This window comes from Equus quagga, chromosome 3 (genome assembly GCF_021613505.1).
Source record: "Equus quagga isolate Etosha38 chromosome 3, UCLA_HA_Equagga_1.0, whole genome shotgun sequence".
In the NCBI taxonomy this organism is placed as follows: Eukaryota; Metazoa; Chordata; class Mammalia; order Perissodactyla; family Equidae; genus Equus; species Equus quagga.
In genome coordinates this window covers 63,182,794-63,202,333 of record NC_060269.1, presented here as the reverse complement: position 1 = coordinate 63,202,333, position 19,540 = coordinate 63,182,794, and the positions used below count along the sequence as shown (strand labels likewise).

At 43.5% G+C, this 19,540-nt stretch overlaps 1 protein-coding gene across 4 annotated transcripts in view; it reads left to right on the top strand.

The window, feature by feature from the left end:
* Positions 1-19,540, top strand: part of EXTL3 (exostosin like glycosyltransferase 3) — a 121,138-nt gene that overhangs the window by 39,213 nt on the left and 62,385 nt on the right. The window contains exon 1 of one of the 4 annotated variants that reach the window (XM_046656176.1): positions 14,389-14,515. The exons of 1 other annotated variant lie outside the window; for it this stretch is intronic. The gene's annotated coding sequence lies outside the window, so the exon portion shown is untranslated. Of the gene's footprint in view, positions 1-14,388; positions 14,580-16,005; positions 16,026-19,540 lie in introns of those variants that run through there. 2 more of the 4 variants (XM_046656175.1, XM_046656178.1) reach the window with 2 other exon arrangements.

The following is a 19,540-nucleotide window of genomic DNA, read 5'->3' as shown; positions in this document are numbered from 1 at the left end:
TTTAAGGTGTACAACATGATGATTTGATATATATAGTGAAATGATACTACAGTCAAGCTAATTAACATATCCATTTTCTCACCCAAAAATAGTTGCTATTTTTTTCTTTTTTTATGGTGAGAGTACTTCAAATCTAACCTCTTGGTGAGTTTCCAGTGTTCAATGCAGTACTATTAACTACGGTCATCATGCTGTGCATTAAATCTCTAGACTTACAGATCCTACATAACTGCAGCTGTGTACCTTTGATCAACGTGTCCCCATTTCCCTCACCTCGTGGCCCCTGGTTATGGGGTTCTGAGGTTTAAGCTCATAGCCCCTGGTAACCTCCATTCAACTCTCTGCTTCTATGTATTCAACTTTTTTAGCTTCCCCATATATAAGTGAGATCATACAGTTTTCTTTTTCTTTTTGCATCTGGCTTATTTCACATAATAATGTCCTCCGAGTTCATCCATTTTGTCACAAATGGCAGCATCTCCTTTATTAAGGCTGAATAATATTCAGATTTCTTTGAATTTCTTTTTCCATTCACCTGTCAGTGGACAATTAGATTGTTTCCATGTCTTGGCTGTTGTGAATACTGCTGCCATGAACATGGGAGTACAGATCTCTCTTTGAGGTACTGATTTCATTTCCTTTGGGTGGATATCCAGAATAGGGGGTGCTGGATCATATAGTAGCTCTATTTTTAATTTTTTGAGGAATGTTCATACTGTTTTCCATAAGGGCTGAACCGATTTACATTCCCACCAACATTGCATAAGGGTTCCCTTTTCTCCACATCCTTGGCAACACTTATCTCGTCTTTTTGTCTTTTTTTTTCTTTTAAAGATTAGCACCTGAGCTAACAACTGTTGCCAATCTTTTTTTTTCTTCTGTTTTTTCTCCCCAAATCCCCCCAGTACTTAGTTGTATATTTTTAGTTGTGGGTCATTCTAGTTGTAGTGTGTGGGATGCTGCCTCAACATGGCCTGATGAGCAGTGCCATGTCCACGCCCAGGATCCAAACCGGGGAAACCCTAGGCTGCCAAAGTGGAGTGCGCAAACTTAACCACTTGGCCACGGGCCGGCCCCTCTTGTCTTTTTGACAATAGCCATCCTAACAGGTGTGAGGTGACATTTCTTTGTGGTTTTGATTTGTATTTCCTGGTGATTCATGATGGTGAGTATCTTTTCATGTACATGTTGACAATTTGTATGTCAACTTTGGAAAAATGTCTATTCAAGTCTTTTCTCTCTCTCTCTCTCTCTTTTTTTTTTTTTTGCTGAGGAAGATTCACCCTGAGCTAACATCTGTGGCTAATCTTCCTCTATTTTGAATGTGAGCTGCTGCCACAGCATGGCCACTGACGAGTGGTTTAGGTCTGCACCTGGGAACTGAACCTGGGCTGCTGAAGTGGAGCATTAACCACTCCACTTAACCACTAGGCCACTGGGGCTGGCCTTTCCCATTTTTTAATTGGGCTATTCTTTTTGTTTGTTTTGCTACTGAGTTGCAGGAGTTTTTTAAATATATTTTGGATATCAACCCCTTATCAGATAGATGATTTGCAAATATTTTCTTTTAATCCTTAGGTTGCCTTTTCATTTTATTGTTTCCTTTGCTATGCAGAACCTTTTGATCTTATTTGTGCTTTCGTTGCCTGAGCTTCTGTTGTTCTATAAGTGACAGCTTTTAAAGAAGGTCTTGAGAGGGATGAAGAAGCTTGGACAAAAGAACTTGGGCATGAGAAGGGAATTACAAACAGAGGGATCAGTAGGTACAGAGATGTCAGCCAGTATGTACATGACGTAGCTGCTGAATGGCCAGTTTTTTAGATTAACTGAGCTGAGGGAGAAGGGACCAGAAAGGCAGTTGGAACTTATCATGTTAAAGAATTTGGACTTTGTTCCATAGGAAAAAAGAAAATATTGAAGATTTTTTTTTTTTAAAGATTTTATTTTTCCTTTTTCTCCCAAAGCCTCCTGGTACATAGTTGTGTATTTTTAGTTGTGGGTCCTTCTAGTTGTGGCATGTGGGACGCTGCCTCAGTGTGGCCCGATGAGTGGTGCCATGTCCGTGCCCAGGATCCAAACTGGCAAAACCCTGGGCCACCGAAGTGGAGCTCACGAACTTAACCACTTATGGGGCCGGCCCCGAAAATATTGAAGATTTTTAAGTAAGAAGATGATAACATCAGATTTATTTTCTAGAAAAATTAAGTCTGAGAAAGGGCAAGAGAGACCAACTGTAGGTGGCTTTCGCAGTATACCAGGTGACGATGAAGACCTGAAGGAAGGAGATGAAGGAGAATGTTTGCTGAGTTCCTACTACCAGCTGGCCAGTTTGCATATAGTATCTCATTTAATTATCACAAAAGCCTGAGGTCAGAGAGGTTAAGTAACTTGGCCAAGAACAGACATTGTGAGTTTGTGACATAGTTAATATTTGAACTCAGGCCTATGTGACTTGAAAGCCCCCTCTCAACTACAGTGGGGTCAGGAGGGATGTAGCAGGACTGAGAGGAGCCATAGGATTCTGGGGGAAGGAAGCATTGTCAAGCCTTGGTAGCCAGTTGAACACTGTGGGCGAGGGAGACATGGAAGGATAATAGCTGGTGTTAATGATGAAAATGATCACTAGGAAAGGGAAAGAACTGGGAAAGTAGTGAAAATAATGATTTTGTTAACAGTCTCCATAAATGTGGTTTGGATGGCTGGGTTTGTAAAAAACCTAGAGTAAGAGACCCAGCAGGCAGTTTTGGCTCAAGAGCTCAGAAGAAAGGTCTAGGTTAGAGACGGAGATTTGGCTGCCGAAGTCATGAATGCATTCTCTGGTGAGTGCTGAATGAGAACAGAAGATGGCTCAGGGTGGAATCCTGGGCACTCTACTACCTAAAGGGTGGTGGAGAAAAAAGAAAGTGTGGTGAGAGAGCAATGTCAGGAGAAGCCAAGATTGGACCATTTCAAGAAGGTGAGCAACCAGGACTACCAAGTACGGAGAAGAATTTCAAAAGGAGGCCTGAGAAGATTCACTGGGATTCATGAATGAGGAAGTCACTGGGTACCTTAATGAAAGCAATGTCAGGAGGTTGGCAGGGGCCAGCCTTCTTGGGATTAAACAGTACATGGTTGTAGAGGAGTTGTACACAGAGTAGAGATTACTTTTTTAGGAATTTTAATGAATGATAATGATGATAGCAGTGAACGTTATGAGGGCTTACTGTTTACCAGGCACTGGGCTAACAATTTACACTCATTATCCAGGATAATCCTTACAGTACTCCTATGAGGTGAGTGCTAATATTATCCCCATTTTCTGATGAGGAAATTGTAGCTGAGAGAGTGTAGAGAGGTTAAGTAATATGCCCAAAGTTAGAACACTAATAAATGGTAGAAGAAGGATTCAAAATCAAAACCTCTCTGAGTTCACCATCAAAGCTGATGTTGTAAGATGGTGGTAGTTTGGGGCCTGAGCCTGTAAAAGCAGAGGCGGGGAACTCCCTGTAGCGGGGAGGGTATTGACTATATGTAGCAAAGAGGATGATTGATGGAGCAAGGTGTAAAGGAAGGGTACATTAGGTTACTTTAAAAAATAGAGTGTTGAGTTTTGGACATATCTTTGTCAAAGGCCCGAAGAGATGAGAAAAGAATCTGTGAATACGTACTCAGATATCAACTAAGGTAGCATTCCTTTTTGAGATTTAAGTACAATTGGCTTTAGTTTCCATTCTACATCCATTAGGAAGTTCAATGCCTACTCCAAGATTTCTGTTAATCCTGGGAGCTCATTTTATGGTTTCTTTGGCTTTTGAGTTTCTGCTTCCACTAAATTCTTCATCTCACCTGTAACTCAGTTCCCATGTTCTTATTCCTTAGTTCCAGGCTGACCCAGTTGTAGAACTCAGACCTGTCCCCTCCTCCCATCTTGTTTCCTTCATTTTTCCCCAAATCACTCACAGAAGGCATTTGTGCATGTGTCAGATATTACTGAAGGCTTAGGAGGTTTTATATTCTTAGCAACACAAACTATGTAATGTCCAATAGTAGATATTTCTATTTTAAACATGCTTTCAGCTCCTGAATCACTGGAACTCTCTCCCCGAGCTTTAACCTCCCACGCTGTTATTTGAGCCCCATCTCTCCTCACTCCCCTCCCATTTCCTCTGTTCTCTTTCTTGGTCTTTTATTTTTTATTTATTTATTTTTTTAGTGTAGATTTGTTTAGCTCCCTCTTTGTTTCACAGTTTTATTGTAAGTCAAGCTTTCTTCTTCCATACTTTAAGTGTCATATCAAGGTAGTTTCCTCAAGGAGGCATTTTCTGTCCCTAAGAGGAACTCTGGCATCAGCTGCTAAAATAATAATTTTTCACCCCAGTACTTACAGATAGGTTTAAAGGTAGGAAGAGGGAACTTAGACAAGCTCATGTCTGTTGCTTCTGTTTTCTCAGTGAACATGAGATACGTTCCTTTGTTGAGGTAGGGGTGGGTCTAGTAAAGATTTGCACAGCTGAGGTGAGGCATTCTGTCAATACAAATTTACCAGATTTCTAAAATATCATAAAATACCATGTTTACATAAAATGATTCATTTAACTCAGCCTACAAACTTGTAGAATTGGTCCTTGCTAGAGATGGATTATTCGGTTTACTGAGTATTCTGGTCAGTATGAGAAAAGTAGAAAAAGCAACAGAGAAGGAAAAAGTCAGAGTAAGTAAACTAACGCCAGAGTAATGGAGATCACAGTCCTTGCTGATCCTTTCTCTCTCCCAATATGTGCACAAATACATGTTGAGCAGTTTCTGCATTGCACTATTGTGCTAGAGAGTTGTTCACCTTGCTGCTGAAAATGGATACAGGAGTTGCATTAGTTATCTCTTGCTCCCTAACAAATTACCTCAAAGGCAGTCATTTAAAACACTGTTTATTATCTCCCAGGTTCTGTGGCTCAGGAATTCAGGGTGGCTTAGCTGGGTGGTTCTGGCTCAGGGTCTACAGGAGGCTGCAGTCGTCTGATGTCAGGACTGGGGCTGGAGGATCTGCTCCCAGTCTCATTCATGTGGCTGTTGGCAGGAAGCCTCAGTTCCTCACCTCTCTGCAGTGGGCCTCTCTATAGTGTTGTTGCTCATGACGGCCGCTAGCTTCTTCCAGAGTGATTGAAGAAAGAGAGAGCAGCCAAGATGAAAGCAAATGCCTTGTCTAACTTAATCTCAAGATTGACATACCATCACTTTGCTGGGTTCTGTTGGTCACACAGACCAACCCTGGTACAGTGTGGGAGGGGGAGCGCACAAGAGTGTGGATACCTGGCGGCAGGGATCACTGGGGACATTTTGGAGGCTCACTACCATAGGAGTCTTTCCAAAAACATTTTTTGAGTGTGTGTGTGTCTGTCTGGGCTTGTACTTTAAAATGCCATGAAGGGGTGTAGTTAGACAGACTGGTAGTTAGCTGAATTTTGGATTTAATAGACCAGTAAAGTAAAAAATAACTGGTGTGTGTGGTGGGGGCAAAATAGGGATGTTTCGGTATTTTGTCAACTACGGAAAATAAAGAAAAAGCCATTTATCATCATCATCATTTCACAAAAACATATTTTAACACAAGAAAGGGGGAAGGAGATAGTCTTAAAAGACAGTCATTTCAATTGAATAAATTTGCCTTTATAAAAAACTCACTAGCCTGTCTTTGCTTTTCTCATTTAACTGTGGACTGATGAAAACTTCGTCCTATCTTGGTCCACAAAGAGTTGTTCAGGAACCACTGAGACAGACATGGAATGACCTAGTACCTTTAGAGATGACTATGAGAATCATGTGGAAAACAAAATAGTCCAGTCAAAGTAAGTGAAAAAAGAAGAAATTTAAATGATTGATACATAAAGATAGCAATTTTATAAAATTATGGTCATGAGCTAGAAGGAAGCCACAGGGTTGGCAAATAATTGATCAGTTTTTGTGGATTTTTTTTTGTTATTTGTGTTCCTACTAATATTTAGATGTTTATTATTTAAGTGAAATAAATATGAAATAAAATATAAATATTAAGCATCATTATTTTGCATATTTGCATTATTGAGCAGACTTAAATGTACATAAAAGTAATACAAATGCATAGCGGTATTTGAACTTTTAAAGAACTTTCATATTTAGTTAATATATTCCACATATAGTTAACATATTTTTGGATTATTTGCATCATTTATGTCAACTATCTTTTTTCTAAATAATCATCATTTCACTTTATTATTTTTTTTGAGGAAGATTAGCCCTGAGCTAACTAACATCTGCCGCCAATCCTCCTCTTTTTGCTGAGGAAGACTGGCCCTGAGCTAACATCCGTGCCCATCTTCCTCTACTTTATATGTGGGATGCCTACCACAGCATGGCTTGCCAAGCAGTGCCATGTCTGCACCCAGGATCTGAACTGGCAAACCCTGGGCCGCCGAAGTGGAATGTGTGCACTTAACCGCTGCACCACCGGGCCGGCCCCCATCATTTCACTTTTGAGATATGCTTTTCTTCATAACCTACATGATATAATAATGCATGTCCCTTTCTACATGACAATAAAATATCCAACACTATCTGTTAGACATAAGCTTTGGATTCTTAGTTTTGGCCCCTAGAATTGATGGATTTGTAGAAATGTCCCATTTTCATTTGATCCCATTTTTGACCTTGGCATAGTCTTTGTGAGGCTGAAAGCTTGGGTTGGAGAAGGGATCAATGATTATTTTGTTCTGGGATTGACTGGGTCCCACTAGAATTATGCTCTCACAATTTCGGTTGAGAATTATTCTTGAGCAATATTTAGGAATACAGAGAAAAACTTTCTCGTCAATAAAATCTTGTTGCAAACCTTCATGAATTGACTTAAAACCTACACATTTTCCTTTTGAAAATCTAATTGGTAGACACTAGTGGTTCTTTTTTTTAATACATAAACTCTATATGTTATTAACAAGTTATATATATTTTTAAAGTTTTTAGTGCAATTACTTTTGGAAACTGCTCTTTCAGTTTTGATTTTACAGCCAAATTGGTTAACTAAGAAGTTAATTGGTGTTCTTTAAGTACTTCTATGACATTTTCCCTGAAATGCCTTGTTTACATGAGGCATTTTTAAGTGACAGTAGTGAGCAGTTGATTTTTTGAATCTATGGATAACTTTTTTGCTATAAGGACAATTCTGGAGTCATAGAGCTACATATAAATGTGACATTGGAACTCAGCCATCAACGTTCCACCTAATTTTTCTTCTTTTCTCTGGCTATAGCTCTCATTATGCCAAGTTCTTCAAACCGTCAGACATGCCATGTTGTGGCATGTTGTGTCTAACTGAGCACATTTTTGCTGTGCGCTGGAAGAATTGAGGGTAAATGTCATTAGGTGCCTCTGTGTTTGCCTTCGGGAACATTTGTATCATTATTTGGAACGTCCAGGAACAAGCTTAGGAAATTTTGACGGTATTTTGATATCTAAGATCATCAAACATGACTGCCTCTGCAAAGCTGTGCTGACATGGGTGGTGGGCAGAGAATAAAAACTTACAGGAGAGAGGGCCCTTCAAGGAAGAAGGGACCTTAGAGACAGAGACAGATAGATTATATTGTAGGGACAATAGCTAATTTTTGGAATCTTAGTTGGTCAAAGTAGATTAGGTGTCTTATGTAGAAACAGGTTTGAATCAGGCTAAGCTTCCTGATGTGAAACTAGTACAAAATTTATTTTTCACAGCCACACGGCAAGGTAGGGAGTACTATGACATGAGATAATGAGTTAACAAATCCTGTTTTTTTGCTGAGGAAGATTTGCCCTGAGCTAACATCTGTGCCAGTCTTCCCCGATTTTGTATATGGGTTACCACCATAGCAGGGCTGCTGACGAGTGGTGTAGGTCTGTGCCCAGGAACCACACCTCTTCCACTGAAGTGGAGGGTGCCAAACTTAACCACCAGGCCACTGGGTTGGCCCCAATAAATCCCTTTTTGACAAAAGTCTGTGCTTTGTTTTGGAGCTGATGTTAACTCAGCGTTCTTACTACAAATTATCTGCAGACCACCCAAACTGTCCCACCTTTTGCTAGATTAAAAACAGCCTCTTTTAAAAGGTAACACCAAAGTCAGGACTTTCTGAGTGAGCCATTTATCAAGCTAATGAGTGCTATTCGTGGAGCCTTAGAAGATGACCTTTTGTCTTTTTGGCATTGATGGACCAAAGAGAAGAGTAACCTTGGGACTACAATCTAGAAATCGTCATGCATTGTTCTAATTATAAGCCACAAAATTGCTCAATCATTTATATATAGAAAAGATCTTGAATAGTGGCTGTCAGCACTTTCTTTTAAAATCAAAGCATTACAGATACAACAAGTTCTCATGTGACTTAACTTACTGATAATTCCTGAGTCATACCTTTTGAAGGTTGCTGGGGGACAACAATGGCTTGGTTGTGACTGATCTAGAAGCCTTGCTGAGTGGATTGTGGGTCTGGCAGCTGTCATCATGGAATATGACCACTGGCACCTCCCTCCCCAAGACTTGAAGTAACTTTTATCATTAGTTTCTCTTTCCATGGGACTAAAACGCTCTTCTCCCAGATAGTAACATTTTGGGAAAAGTAGGTAATCAGTGGGGACCCCCAAGAGAGTATCTTGCTGAAATCTGTAATGTAAGCAATTTCCTGGTATAAGAGCACAATCTTGCTTAGTGTAATTTGTCACATTATATGCATTTTATATTTTTCTAACATCTACAACTCAAATTGTAGTTCCCTTTTGAAAGAAAGAAGTGGTTATCAACTTTTTTAGACAGCCAATCTTTTAATCTTTTGTATCATTCTACATTTGAACTCATTTGGCAGAATCAGACGTCTTTGTTAAATCCATTAATGCAACACACAATGCACATTGCCATTTTCAGCATTTCTCTTGCACTACAGTGTAGTATAGTTGTTAAGATTTCAGGCTTTGCAGCCAGTCTGCTTCAGTCCAAAGCCTAGCACCACCACTTACCAGGCGTGTGATTCGGGCAAGTTACTTAACCTCTCTGGGATTCACTTTTCTCCTCTGTGAAATGAGAGTCATAACGGTACTTACTGGGTAGGGCTATTATAAGAATGAAATGAGATAATACATGCCACAAACAGAAACCTATTCACCCCAGCTTAAGTAAGTAAGCTTTTCTTTTTTTATTAATAAGGCTACATGAGCAATCTCATGGATACCTAGTGACAGCTGGGACACATGCGTTCCAGAGCTGGAAAGTGTGCAGCCTCTGAGGCGTCTTCTCCTTCCATCTCCAGCAGGTTTGTTTGCTTCCTTCTGTGGGTTGGCTCTGTTTTCTACGGACCAGCTTTCTCAGCTTATCACTATGCACATGTCCAGAAATTCTTTCCCCCAGATCCATACAACTTATTAGATGAAGCACTCTCCATCACCTGACTCAGCTTCACAGTGTCCTGCTCCCAAGGTTCCAGGTGAGAGGAAGTCCACTCAGCTTGGGCTGGAGGCCATGTGGTAAGAATGGTGGCTCTTTCCAAAAGCTGATGATGGCTTATGGTCTCTAAGAAGGTGGTGTAGTGGTGGAGGTGGGAGTGGCAATAATTGGCAACTCTAGGATAATCATAGTGACAATGTTCAAGGGTGATTAAAGGCTCCTAGCTTTGACCATTAATTACTTATTTTAAAAACCTTTTTATGGAAGCATAATATGCATATAGAAAAGGACATACACGGTAAGTGTACAGGTTGATGAATTTTGACAAACTGAACGTACCTGTGTGACCAGTACTCAGCTCAGGAGACAGCATTACCAGCACCCACGTAGCCCCTTTTGCTCCCCTCTAGTCACCATTCTTTAAGGGCAGATTTATTTTGCCTGTTTGTATACTGTATGTAAATGGAATCATACCTTATATACTTTTTCATGTCTGGTTTCTTTTACTTAACATTGTTTGTGAGAGTCATCAATATTGTGCATATTTGTACAGCATTCATTCTCATTGCTGTAAAGGATTCCATTGGGTGAATACATATACTTTGTGTATCTAGTCTACTGCTGATAGACATTTGGGTAGTTTTCTGTTTTTGTCTCTTCCTAATGGTGCTGCTGTGCACTTGTTGCACATGTACGCATTGCTACTGATTACTTTTACCATGAGAGGCTTATACATGGTGTGGTGAATTATCTTCTATTCCATTTAATTGAATTGATGGTCTCTAATGAGTGAATATTGTTATGCTTTTTATCTGGTAATTTATCTTTTTTTTTTTTGTCTTTTTTGAGGAAGATTAGCTCTGAGCTAACATCTGCTGCCAATCCTCTATTTTTTTTTGGTGCTGAGCATGATTGGCCCTGAGCTAATATCTGTGCCCATCTTCGTCTATTTTATATGTGTGACACCTGCCACAGCTTGGCTTGATAAGCCGTATGTAGGTCTGTGCCCAGGATCCGAACTGGCGAACCCCAGGCCACTGAAGTGGAGCATGCAAACTTAACCGCTGTGTCACTGGGCTGGCCCTGATTTCTTATCTTTTTATGTTGTGACTTTCATGGTATGTGGGCAGGGTCATGTTTTAAACATTTTGCATATATTTTGATAGGTGCTCAACTATCCGTTGATGGAATGAATGAACAAACAAATGAATGAATAGCGTATGCCTCCTTCTTTTCTGGGAACAAGCCCTATTTACAGGAGAGGCTCCAAGGCTGACCTGCTGCTTGGCCAAAGCTGATTGATCGAGGGGTGGACACGGAACCCAATCCAGGCCAATCATGTCTTTTTTCTGGGAATTTAAAATTTGGAACCAGGAAAAAAGAGACTGGGCACTGCTGAGTCCCTCTGTGCTCTAGAGAGCAGCCCGCTGCTCCTACTGTTTGGTACCAAAGGCATTGGTTTCTGCTCTTCTCTGCTTTCTTGAATCAGATAAAGATCTACATATATAACTATTAAATAACAACGCGAAAGTATTTCGATTAAGTGCCAAAATGCGAAGTAGAGACAATAAGTGCTGTAAAAGGTCACAATCTGGAGAGATCAGTGAAGGCTAGCTTCACTGTATCTTGTTGCCCTGGCTTGCTTTCTTGAGGAGAGCTACTGTGAATGTCATTGTATTTTCCAAGCCACAAGTTGCAGTATGGCAGTCCCCCCTTATCTGTGGTTTCACTTTTCACAGTTTCAGTTACCTGTGGTCAACCACGGTCTGAAAATATTTAATGGAAAATTCCAGAAATAAACAATTCATAAGTTTTAAATTGTGTGCTGTTCTGAGTAGCATGATGAAATCTCGCACCATCCTGCTCCATCCTGCCAGGATTGTGAATCATCCCTTTGTCCAGCGTATCCACGCTGTATATGCTACTCACCTGTTAGTCACTCAGTAGCCATCCAGTTATCAGATGGACTGTTGCAGTATTGCAGTGCTTGTGTTCAAGTAACCTTTATTTTACTAATGTCCCCAAAGCGTAAGAGTAGTGACGCTGGCAGTTCGGATATGCCAAAGAGAAGCTGTAAAGTGCTTCCCTTAAGTGAAAAAGTGAAAGTTCTTGACTTAATAAGGAAAGAAAAAAAATCGTTTGCTGAAGTTGCTAAGATCTATGGTAGCTTTTATTACAGTATAGTGTTATACTATTTTATTATTTGTTATTGTTGCTAATCTCTTACTGTGCCTCATTTATAAATTAGATTTTTTCATAAGTATGCGTGTATAGGAAAAACCATAGTGTATGTAGGGTTCGGTACTATCTGCAGTTTCAGGCATCCACTGGGGATCTTGGAACGAATCCCCACTGGTAAGGGGGGACTCCTGTATTAAGGTGATAGTCCAGGAGAGGAGTAATGAGGCCCCGGACCCGGGAAGTAGGTGTGGGACTGCAGAGGAGGGATGGTGGAGATCCTACAGGTAAAGGCTTTAAGTCTTGGAAAGGATTTAATGTGGGCTAAAGAGAGAAGTCAAGGAGGGTGCTAAGTTTTGAGTTTCTGTGTTAGGAAAGATAAAGGTAACACTATTCTAAATAAGGACATTTGAGGAGAGCAAAGGAGGAAGGGATAAAGATGAGTTCAGTGTGGGATATATTAAGTTTAAGGTCCTGGTGAGACAACCAGATTGGCTTTGAAGTTTGAAGACTTGGAGTTCCCTCTGTACTTGCACCTCACTCTGTGATCTTGGGCACTCTATTTATCCTCTTCGTGTCTTACTTCTCTTTCTATAAGCTGATACCTCCCTGTAAGAAGTAAAATGAGACAATGCCTATAAAGGGTTTAGCTTATTGCCTGGCAATTAAGTATTCATAAAGTATGTATTAATAGGATGATGACGATGTGATAATGTCTGGAGTGCAGTTGGAAAACAGGGACTGGAGTGCCGCAGTGAGGGATCTGCTTAGAGGTGGAGAGGATGCAAACAAGCTGATTGAAATGGCAAGGAAGAGAGTCTGGAGAGGAAAAAGAAAGTAGCCCAAGTCATATCTTTGCAGTGAAGACTTCTTAGGAGTGAAGAGAAGGAACAGGAGCCAGAAGAGGAGACTGAGCTAGACCAGTTGACAGGAAGACAGAGAAGCAGACAGGCTTACAAGATTCAAAGGAGGAGGGTGGTGAGCAGTGAAGTCAGGGGTATGCCAAATTTTGGTTGGCAATCCTTTTTCTTCCTAAAGCTTGACTATCGTTACAATCAAATAAATCGACGTTAGGGGCAGCAATGTGTTAAGTCGCTCAGATGTATAAGAAGACACTTAAGCTGAGTCCTCCAGGTAGCAGGTCCTCTCTTGTCAGTGTGGAGGTGAACCAACACCTGGTAATTCTTACTGCTGCTTCTGGGCGTCTGTTGTCTCCTCCCACACTGCCAGATTTCTGCCTGCTGCCACAGACCTCTGGAGGAGAGCCAAGAAGATGAACTTAAAAAAAAAAAGAGGATAACTGTAGGCTATTCATGATATTTGGGCAACAGTTTCCCCCATTTTCATTTCTTGGAATGTTTTTGATTTTTAAAAATTTGCTTCCCTCTCTCTTACTTTGCTCAACGAAATTGGTAAAAGTTAGAAAGCGGTTGTTTTTGCACATATATGATGGTGATAAGATTTTGAACGTTTAGGTCTGTTCATAGTAATAAAGGGAAAGGAGAGCTAAGAGTGAGGTGTGAGGGGAAAGTAGGAGAGAGGAGAGTGGGGAGATGTCAGGAAAGAGAAAAGAAAAAGCAAGTTCACAAAGAGGAGGGGCTGATGGGTTTGGAGTGATGAAGAGTGTGCTCTGAAAAACCAGGTTGCTAGGTTTTTTAAAGTTTTGTTTTGCAAACGGAATCCTTAGCCCAAACTGTCCCCTGAGGGAAACTAATCGATCTTCAGTGCTGTGGCGGCCTCCTAGCCAGAGCGTGGGCCTGGGTCCACCAGGAAGGGCGTGTGGATGCGGGAGGGCAGCCGTGGAGCCGGCTCGGGGGTGCAGTTCCTCTGAAGGATGAGACCACCCAAGCGCAGGGATAGGAGCCAGCCCCCGGCCCTCCCCCGCTGCTCCAGGTCCTGTTGTGTTTTCGGTTCCCTGATTAGGACCCCTGCCCTTTGGGGATTAAAAACGTGTAAAAAAAATACGCTGAAGCAAACTTCATCTTAAATTACACTTCTAGATTTTAAATAATGTGTTTAACTCATTCCTAACAATAATGATCAGCTGTGCCTTTTAGGATGAAGAGTTCCTTCGCCCACCCCCATGGTTTCAGTTATCCAAAAAGTCTGGCCTGACTGTTAAGTGTGGAAGTAGTCACGTCTCTTGGGACTGTAGAATAAGTGCACTTTTAGGTTCCCAGGGGTTGGCTCTTAAGTATTTCAAACGGTTTTCCTTGTTCCTCCTAGTTTTGGTTGATCGTGCCACACCACTGGATTAAGCCTTTGTTTTTGCAAAGCCCCGGGATGTCTCCCGTAAGCATTCCTGCCGCCGGCCTCTGCCTCCTCGTTGTCACAGGGTTTCGGAAGGCCAGAGCCCGGCTGCAGCCCGGTGGGCGCGTCTAGGGAGGCCTTCCCTTCGCGGACGGGCTTCTGTTCAGCCTTGGATTTCGCGGCGGAGGCGCAGACCCGCGGGGAGCGTCCTCGACGTCCCCTCAAGAGGTCCCGCTGAGGGGGAGCGGCCCCGGAGGAGGCGGGCGGAGGGAGCAGGCGGCCGCCGCGGCCGCTCCTCCCGCCGCCCCGCTCGCCGTCGCCCCCGCCCGCCGTTCCCACAATCCCCGGCGGCGCCGCAGCTCCCGGAGCCTGGCGAGCCCGGCGGCGGAGCCCGCGGTCGGCGGCCCCTCGGGAGCCGTCCGGAAAGCCTCGGACGTCTGGCGTCCCGCCAGCCCCCCCCCCCGCTCCCGAGCGCCGTGGTTCGGCCATTTCCGGCCCGGCGCCCTTCGGCAAGTTCCGCAGTCGCTTGTCGGAAATGGCTGCCCGCCGGCAGGGGGAGCGGAGGATCCGGCGCGGCCTGGAAGGCGGGCGGCAGGCGGCGAGAGCGGCGCTCGGGGAGCCGGGGTTCGCGCAGGCGGCAGCGGCTCGTCCCTGAGCTGGAAGCTGGTAGGACTGCTGGCGGCGGCGGGAGCCCCGAGCAGCCGGCGCGGCGGCCCGGAAGGCGCTCGCGGTAGGGATCCCGGGCTCGCCCCACGCGCCGGCAACGGGCGGGCGGGACGGGTCCGGCCGTGCCGGGGCCGCGGGAGCTCGCGGGGAGCTGCTGCCCAGCGGGCGCGGGCGTGCAGCCGCGGAGCAGGCCTCCCGGACGTCTCGGGGGCTTGGGGAGAGATTTCCAGGGCCTTAGCCTCCAGCGAGGAGGGTTAACGGGTCTCCGTGGGGCTCTAAACACGGCCTCTCCACCCTCACACGCCCCCGTGGCCCCAGTTTGGGGTGCCTCGCACCCACCTTCACTCCTTTTTCTGGGAGCTCGGCTTCAGCTGTGCAGCCTGGTCTGCGCCCTAAAACCCTCCACTCTTCCCTTGCCCCTTGAGTTGGTCCGGCTGCGTGTGTCGAGCATCTTCTCTGGACGCAGGGGCAGCCCCGGACTGCCCCCTCCCGTTTTCCCCGACACGCACTCCACATCTGCTCGGCGCTGCCTTCAGACAGGCTCTTGCAGCTGCTCTTCCTCGGCTCTCTCCCCAGGCTCCCCTCCTTTCATGATGAGCCCACAGCCGGAGCGGCCACTTCCTGTCCGAGGGTCCAGGTGCCGCTGCTCGCTGCATGTGCGGCTCTGGCGCCCAGGCTCTGTAGCGATGGGCCTAGCGCTGCTAGGGCAGGAGACGGGCTGCCAAGGGCATGTCTGCCCCGCTGAAACCTTAGCCTAGTGACCCGACCGGAACCAATCTGGAGCCCTTTGGAAATCAGGCAGGGCTGACTGGCTGCGGAGAGTATTTCTCTCTTCTCCACACTGAGCCCGTGGTTTAGTTCCTTTTTAGGTATCTGTGGCTCTCAGAAGACTTGAATTTGGTGGATTCCGCCCCCCAACCTGGACTTTTTTTTGGTTCTTTTGCCTTTTCAAAATTTCTAAGTTCTTTTGGTTCAGCACCTTTGGAGGAGGAGGAGGAGGAAACGCAGGACAACACATGTCCATTTTTTTCCCCCCATATGTGATTTACTTGAGGCATTTTTAGCATTTCTTCTCCTGACTTTGTCCTGTTCTTCCTCCAGTTTACGTAGCTTCACTTTTGAAGGCTGGGCTCCTCATCTTTTCTCCGCTTTTAAAAATCTGTGTGTGTTACAGTCACTAGGCTGTCCGCATTTCCCCCTGCTTTACTCAATTACTCTTGCACTCTGGATACAGTAATTTTATTTTATTTTCTTAAAGATTGGCACCTGAGCTAACGTCTGTTGCCAATCTTTTTTTTCCCCTTCTTCTTCTTCTCCCCAAAGTCCCCCCAGTACATAGATGTATATTCTAGTTGTAGGTCCTTCTGGTTGTGCTGTGTGGGATGCTGTCTCAGCATGGCCTGATGAGCCTGCTAGGTCCACGCCCAGGATCCGAACCAGCAAAACCTGGGGCCACCAGAAGGGAGCTTGGGAACTTAACCACCAGCCACGGGCTGGCCCCTGGATACAGGTATTATAACTGTTTCAGGAGTGACTGGGGTAGTAACCTGTGGGGCCTCGATAGTCTTGAGTGAAGCTAGGCGTTCTTAACTTCTTTAGCAGGGAGACTTTTAAATATTTTGCAATGAAAGGAAAACCATCTTCTTCAACTCTAATGGTGTGTTAAAAATAGCCTATTCTGTGGGAATTTCCTGATCTTCTGCCTGTGGGGAGCCTGAGGAGTCAAAAGTACTCATAAATATAAGAGAAACCAGCTAAAATGCTTTCTGAAAGAAAATCAGAGTTGTGGATCTTCAGAAGGCTTGAAACATTATTTATTTAATACCTGAAGATATGGTCAGTGCCCTCAAGGGGCACACATACTAAGCATGTGTCTTCATTCCCCCACCCCTTGCTTTTCTAGGAGGAAAAAACTGGCATTAACTTTTTGCTCTGTAGTTGGAATCTCTTAATGATTAGGCCGCAGAGTTTTAACCTATGAGTAAGATGACTTTAAATGAACAGGTTAGAGAGAAATGAGTCAGGAGCAAGGTTAAGCCTGAGAAGTGGACTTCTAGGAGAGAGGGGAAGGTTCAAAGGATGGTTTGAAGTCATCAGAAGAATGTCTGGGGACTAGATAAGGACATGCCCTTTTCCTCCGGCATTAGGCCAGCTGTTGTGTGAAAAGTCACTGGAGGGTGGTGCAGGAATGACGTCGGTGGCAGTGGTGTGTGTTGGAGGAGGGTTGGAAGTATTGCTGGAAGTAGAAGTAGAGTCAGATATTAGGAGAAAAATGAAGATTCCTCCAGATCGACTTTGGTAGAGGTTTGAATGTCTTTGCGTATAGTTCCTTCAGAGAGAGGTGAGGAGTGTGAACCTTTCATCAAGTCCTAAAACTGCACTAATTTCTGCTGGATATTAAGTTTAGCTCAGAAAACTGTTAGCGTATTTATTTCCATTTTATTTTTGTTTCCTCTTAATTTTCACTGTTTCTTTTGAAAACCTGTAATGATAAGGTAACTAAGTAAGAGGAAAGAAAGGATTTTTCAGATATTGGTAGGTTCCATGAACATAGTGGAGCTCAGGCAGACTGAGTTTGAGAACTCAGGATGGTCAGAGGTAAGCTCACTATAAGCGTTAGCTTTTCCTGCCTGAACCAGTCCCACACACTTTGTATACTTGGAATTTTTCAGATCTCTTTGGTGAAGTTACTAGGTAGAAAGAAGCAGGATTAAAAATTTTGTGATCTTGAGTAGATAAGAGGAATATGGAGACTCCATTTAGTGACATATTTACCTCCCATACACTTAGGCTATAATGTTCAATGTATGATTTTAATCACATGCACCAAAATGACCCATTAGAATCCCAGGGATAGAGCCGTAGGTAGATGAACTAGGTCTCAGCATTCAGCCAGCTCTGTGGTTTGTAACGTGAGAGCACTTTTATAGAAAAGTAGGCAAGGGGCCGGCCTGGTGGCACAGCGGTTAAGTTCACACGTTCTACTTAGGTGGGGCGGGGTTCACCAGTTTGAATCCTGGGTGTGGATCTATGCACTGCTTGGCAAGCCATGCTATGGCAGGTGTCTCACATATAAAGTCGAGAAAGATGGGCACAGATGTTAGCTCAGGGCCAATCTTCCTCAGCAAAAAGAGGAGGATTAGCAGCAGTTAGCTCAGGGCTAATTTTCCTCAAAAAATAAAATAAAATTAAATAAAATAAAAAAGCTATGCCAACTACATTCTTAAAAAAAAAAGTAGGCACAGTTTTTTGTAAAGGGCAAAACGGTAACGATTTTAAGCTTTGCAACTATTTAGCTCTGCTATTGCAGGTTGAAAGCAGCATGTACATAATATATATACAATATGTACATACATTAAGACATACATACAGTCCATAACTGAATGAGCAGGGCTGTGTTCCAATGTGACTTTATTTAGAAAATACGAAGCTGGCTGTAGTTTGCCAGGGCCTGCTCTAAGGCTCACCCCCTTGCACACGTCAGTACTTTTGTATATTCCTCCGTTTCACTGTGCCAATACCTTTTAGACTGGTCAGTGATAGTAATGATTAACATCCTGGATGTTTACTTTGTTGACTGTTTTCTCTGTTATCCTATCCTCTTATATTGTCATTATTTTAACCCTCTTCTCCAACTTCCTTTTAAGCATTTTTTCAACAAATATTTGATTCACTGAGAGAGGAATAAAAAATGAATTAGATTGGGATTATGCCCTTAGCCTGTAAAATAAGAGAGATAAGACATACATAAATGCATTATGATGGTAGATTACAGTAATGTCTTAAGTTACTATAGTTCTTTGCCGTCATATAGTACTTTCATATATTTTTTTCTCACATAGATTTTGATCTTTACAGTTACTCTGGGAGATAGGAGGCTAAATGTTACAATATTCCTTTATTTGTTTTTTTTGAGGAAAATTTGCCGTGAGCTAACATCTGTACCAGTCTTCCTCTATTTTGTACATGCGTCACCACCACAGCATGGCTTGATGAGCGGTGTGTAGGTCCACACCCAGGATACCAACCTGAGCCACCGAAGCAGAGCGCACTGAGGCCGGCCTCAGTATTCCTTTTTTGGGTTTTTTGGTGAGGAAGATTTGCCCTGAGCTAACATCCATTGCCAATCTTCCTCTTTTTTTTTTTGCTTGAGGAAGGTTAGCCCTGAGTTAACATCTGTGCCAGTCTTCCTCTATTTTTGTATGTGGGATGCTGCCACAGCATGGCTTGATGAGTGGGACAGGTCCACACCTGGGATCTGAATTGGTTAACGCCGGCGCTGAAGCAGACCATGCCAAACTTGGCCATGGGGCTGGGCCCTCAATATTCCTTTTTTTGAGGGTGAAGGAAGGTAGGAAAGAAAACTGAGTTGGGGAGGCTTGGTTTTTTGACCAAGGCTAGATATAGTAAGAGGCGGAATTCTTGAACTGGCCAATGATATTTACTGACCCGTGCCCATTTGGATACTTGCAGTGACCCTCCCTGGGCAGCCCATTCAAATTTGTAGACTAGTTTTTAGGAGGCTTTTCCTTTTTGAGCTGCAGTTTGCCTCTCTGTGATTTTCACCCTTTAGGGCCGTATAGAACAAGTATATTCCTAGTCCCTATGACAGTTCTTCAGATGCTGGAAGCTAGCCGTCATGTTTCCCCAAGACATGAGTTGCAGACTGGTGCGCATGGATCAGCTAAGGCCCGTGTACATATCGTTTGGCTGCCCAACTTACACAAAAACTTAAATTAGGAGCCAACTTTTAGAAAAGGGAAGATTTCACATAAAAATCTGTATTTCTGGCTTTTCTTGAGAAAAAATTAGAGGATTCAGTGATAGATACAGAGCTCACGTTTCTGATGGCAGCGATCTCCCTTAGATGGTAAATGCACTCTCTGTCTTGCGAAAGTCTCTACCTGCCCGCTTCACTGATTTGCTTCATTCTGCAAGGCCTCTGTAGTCATCGAGATTGCCGTACTTTTCCTAGGTCTTCCCTTCCACAGGCTCAGTATTCTCGTTTCCTACAGATGTTTATTT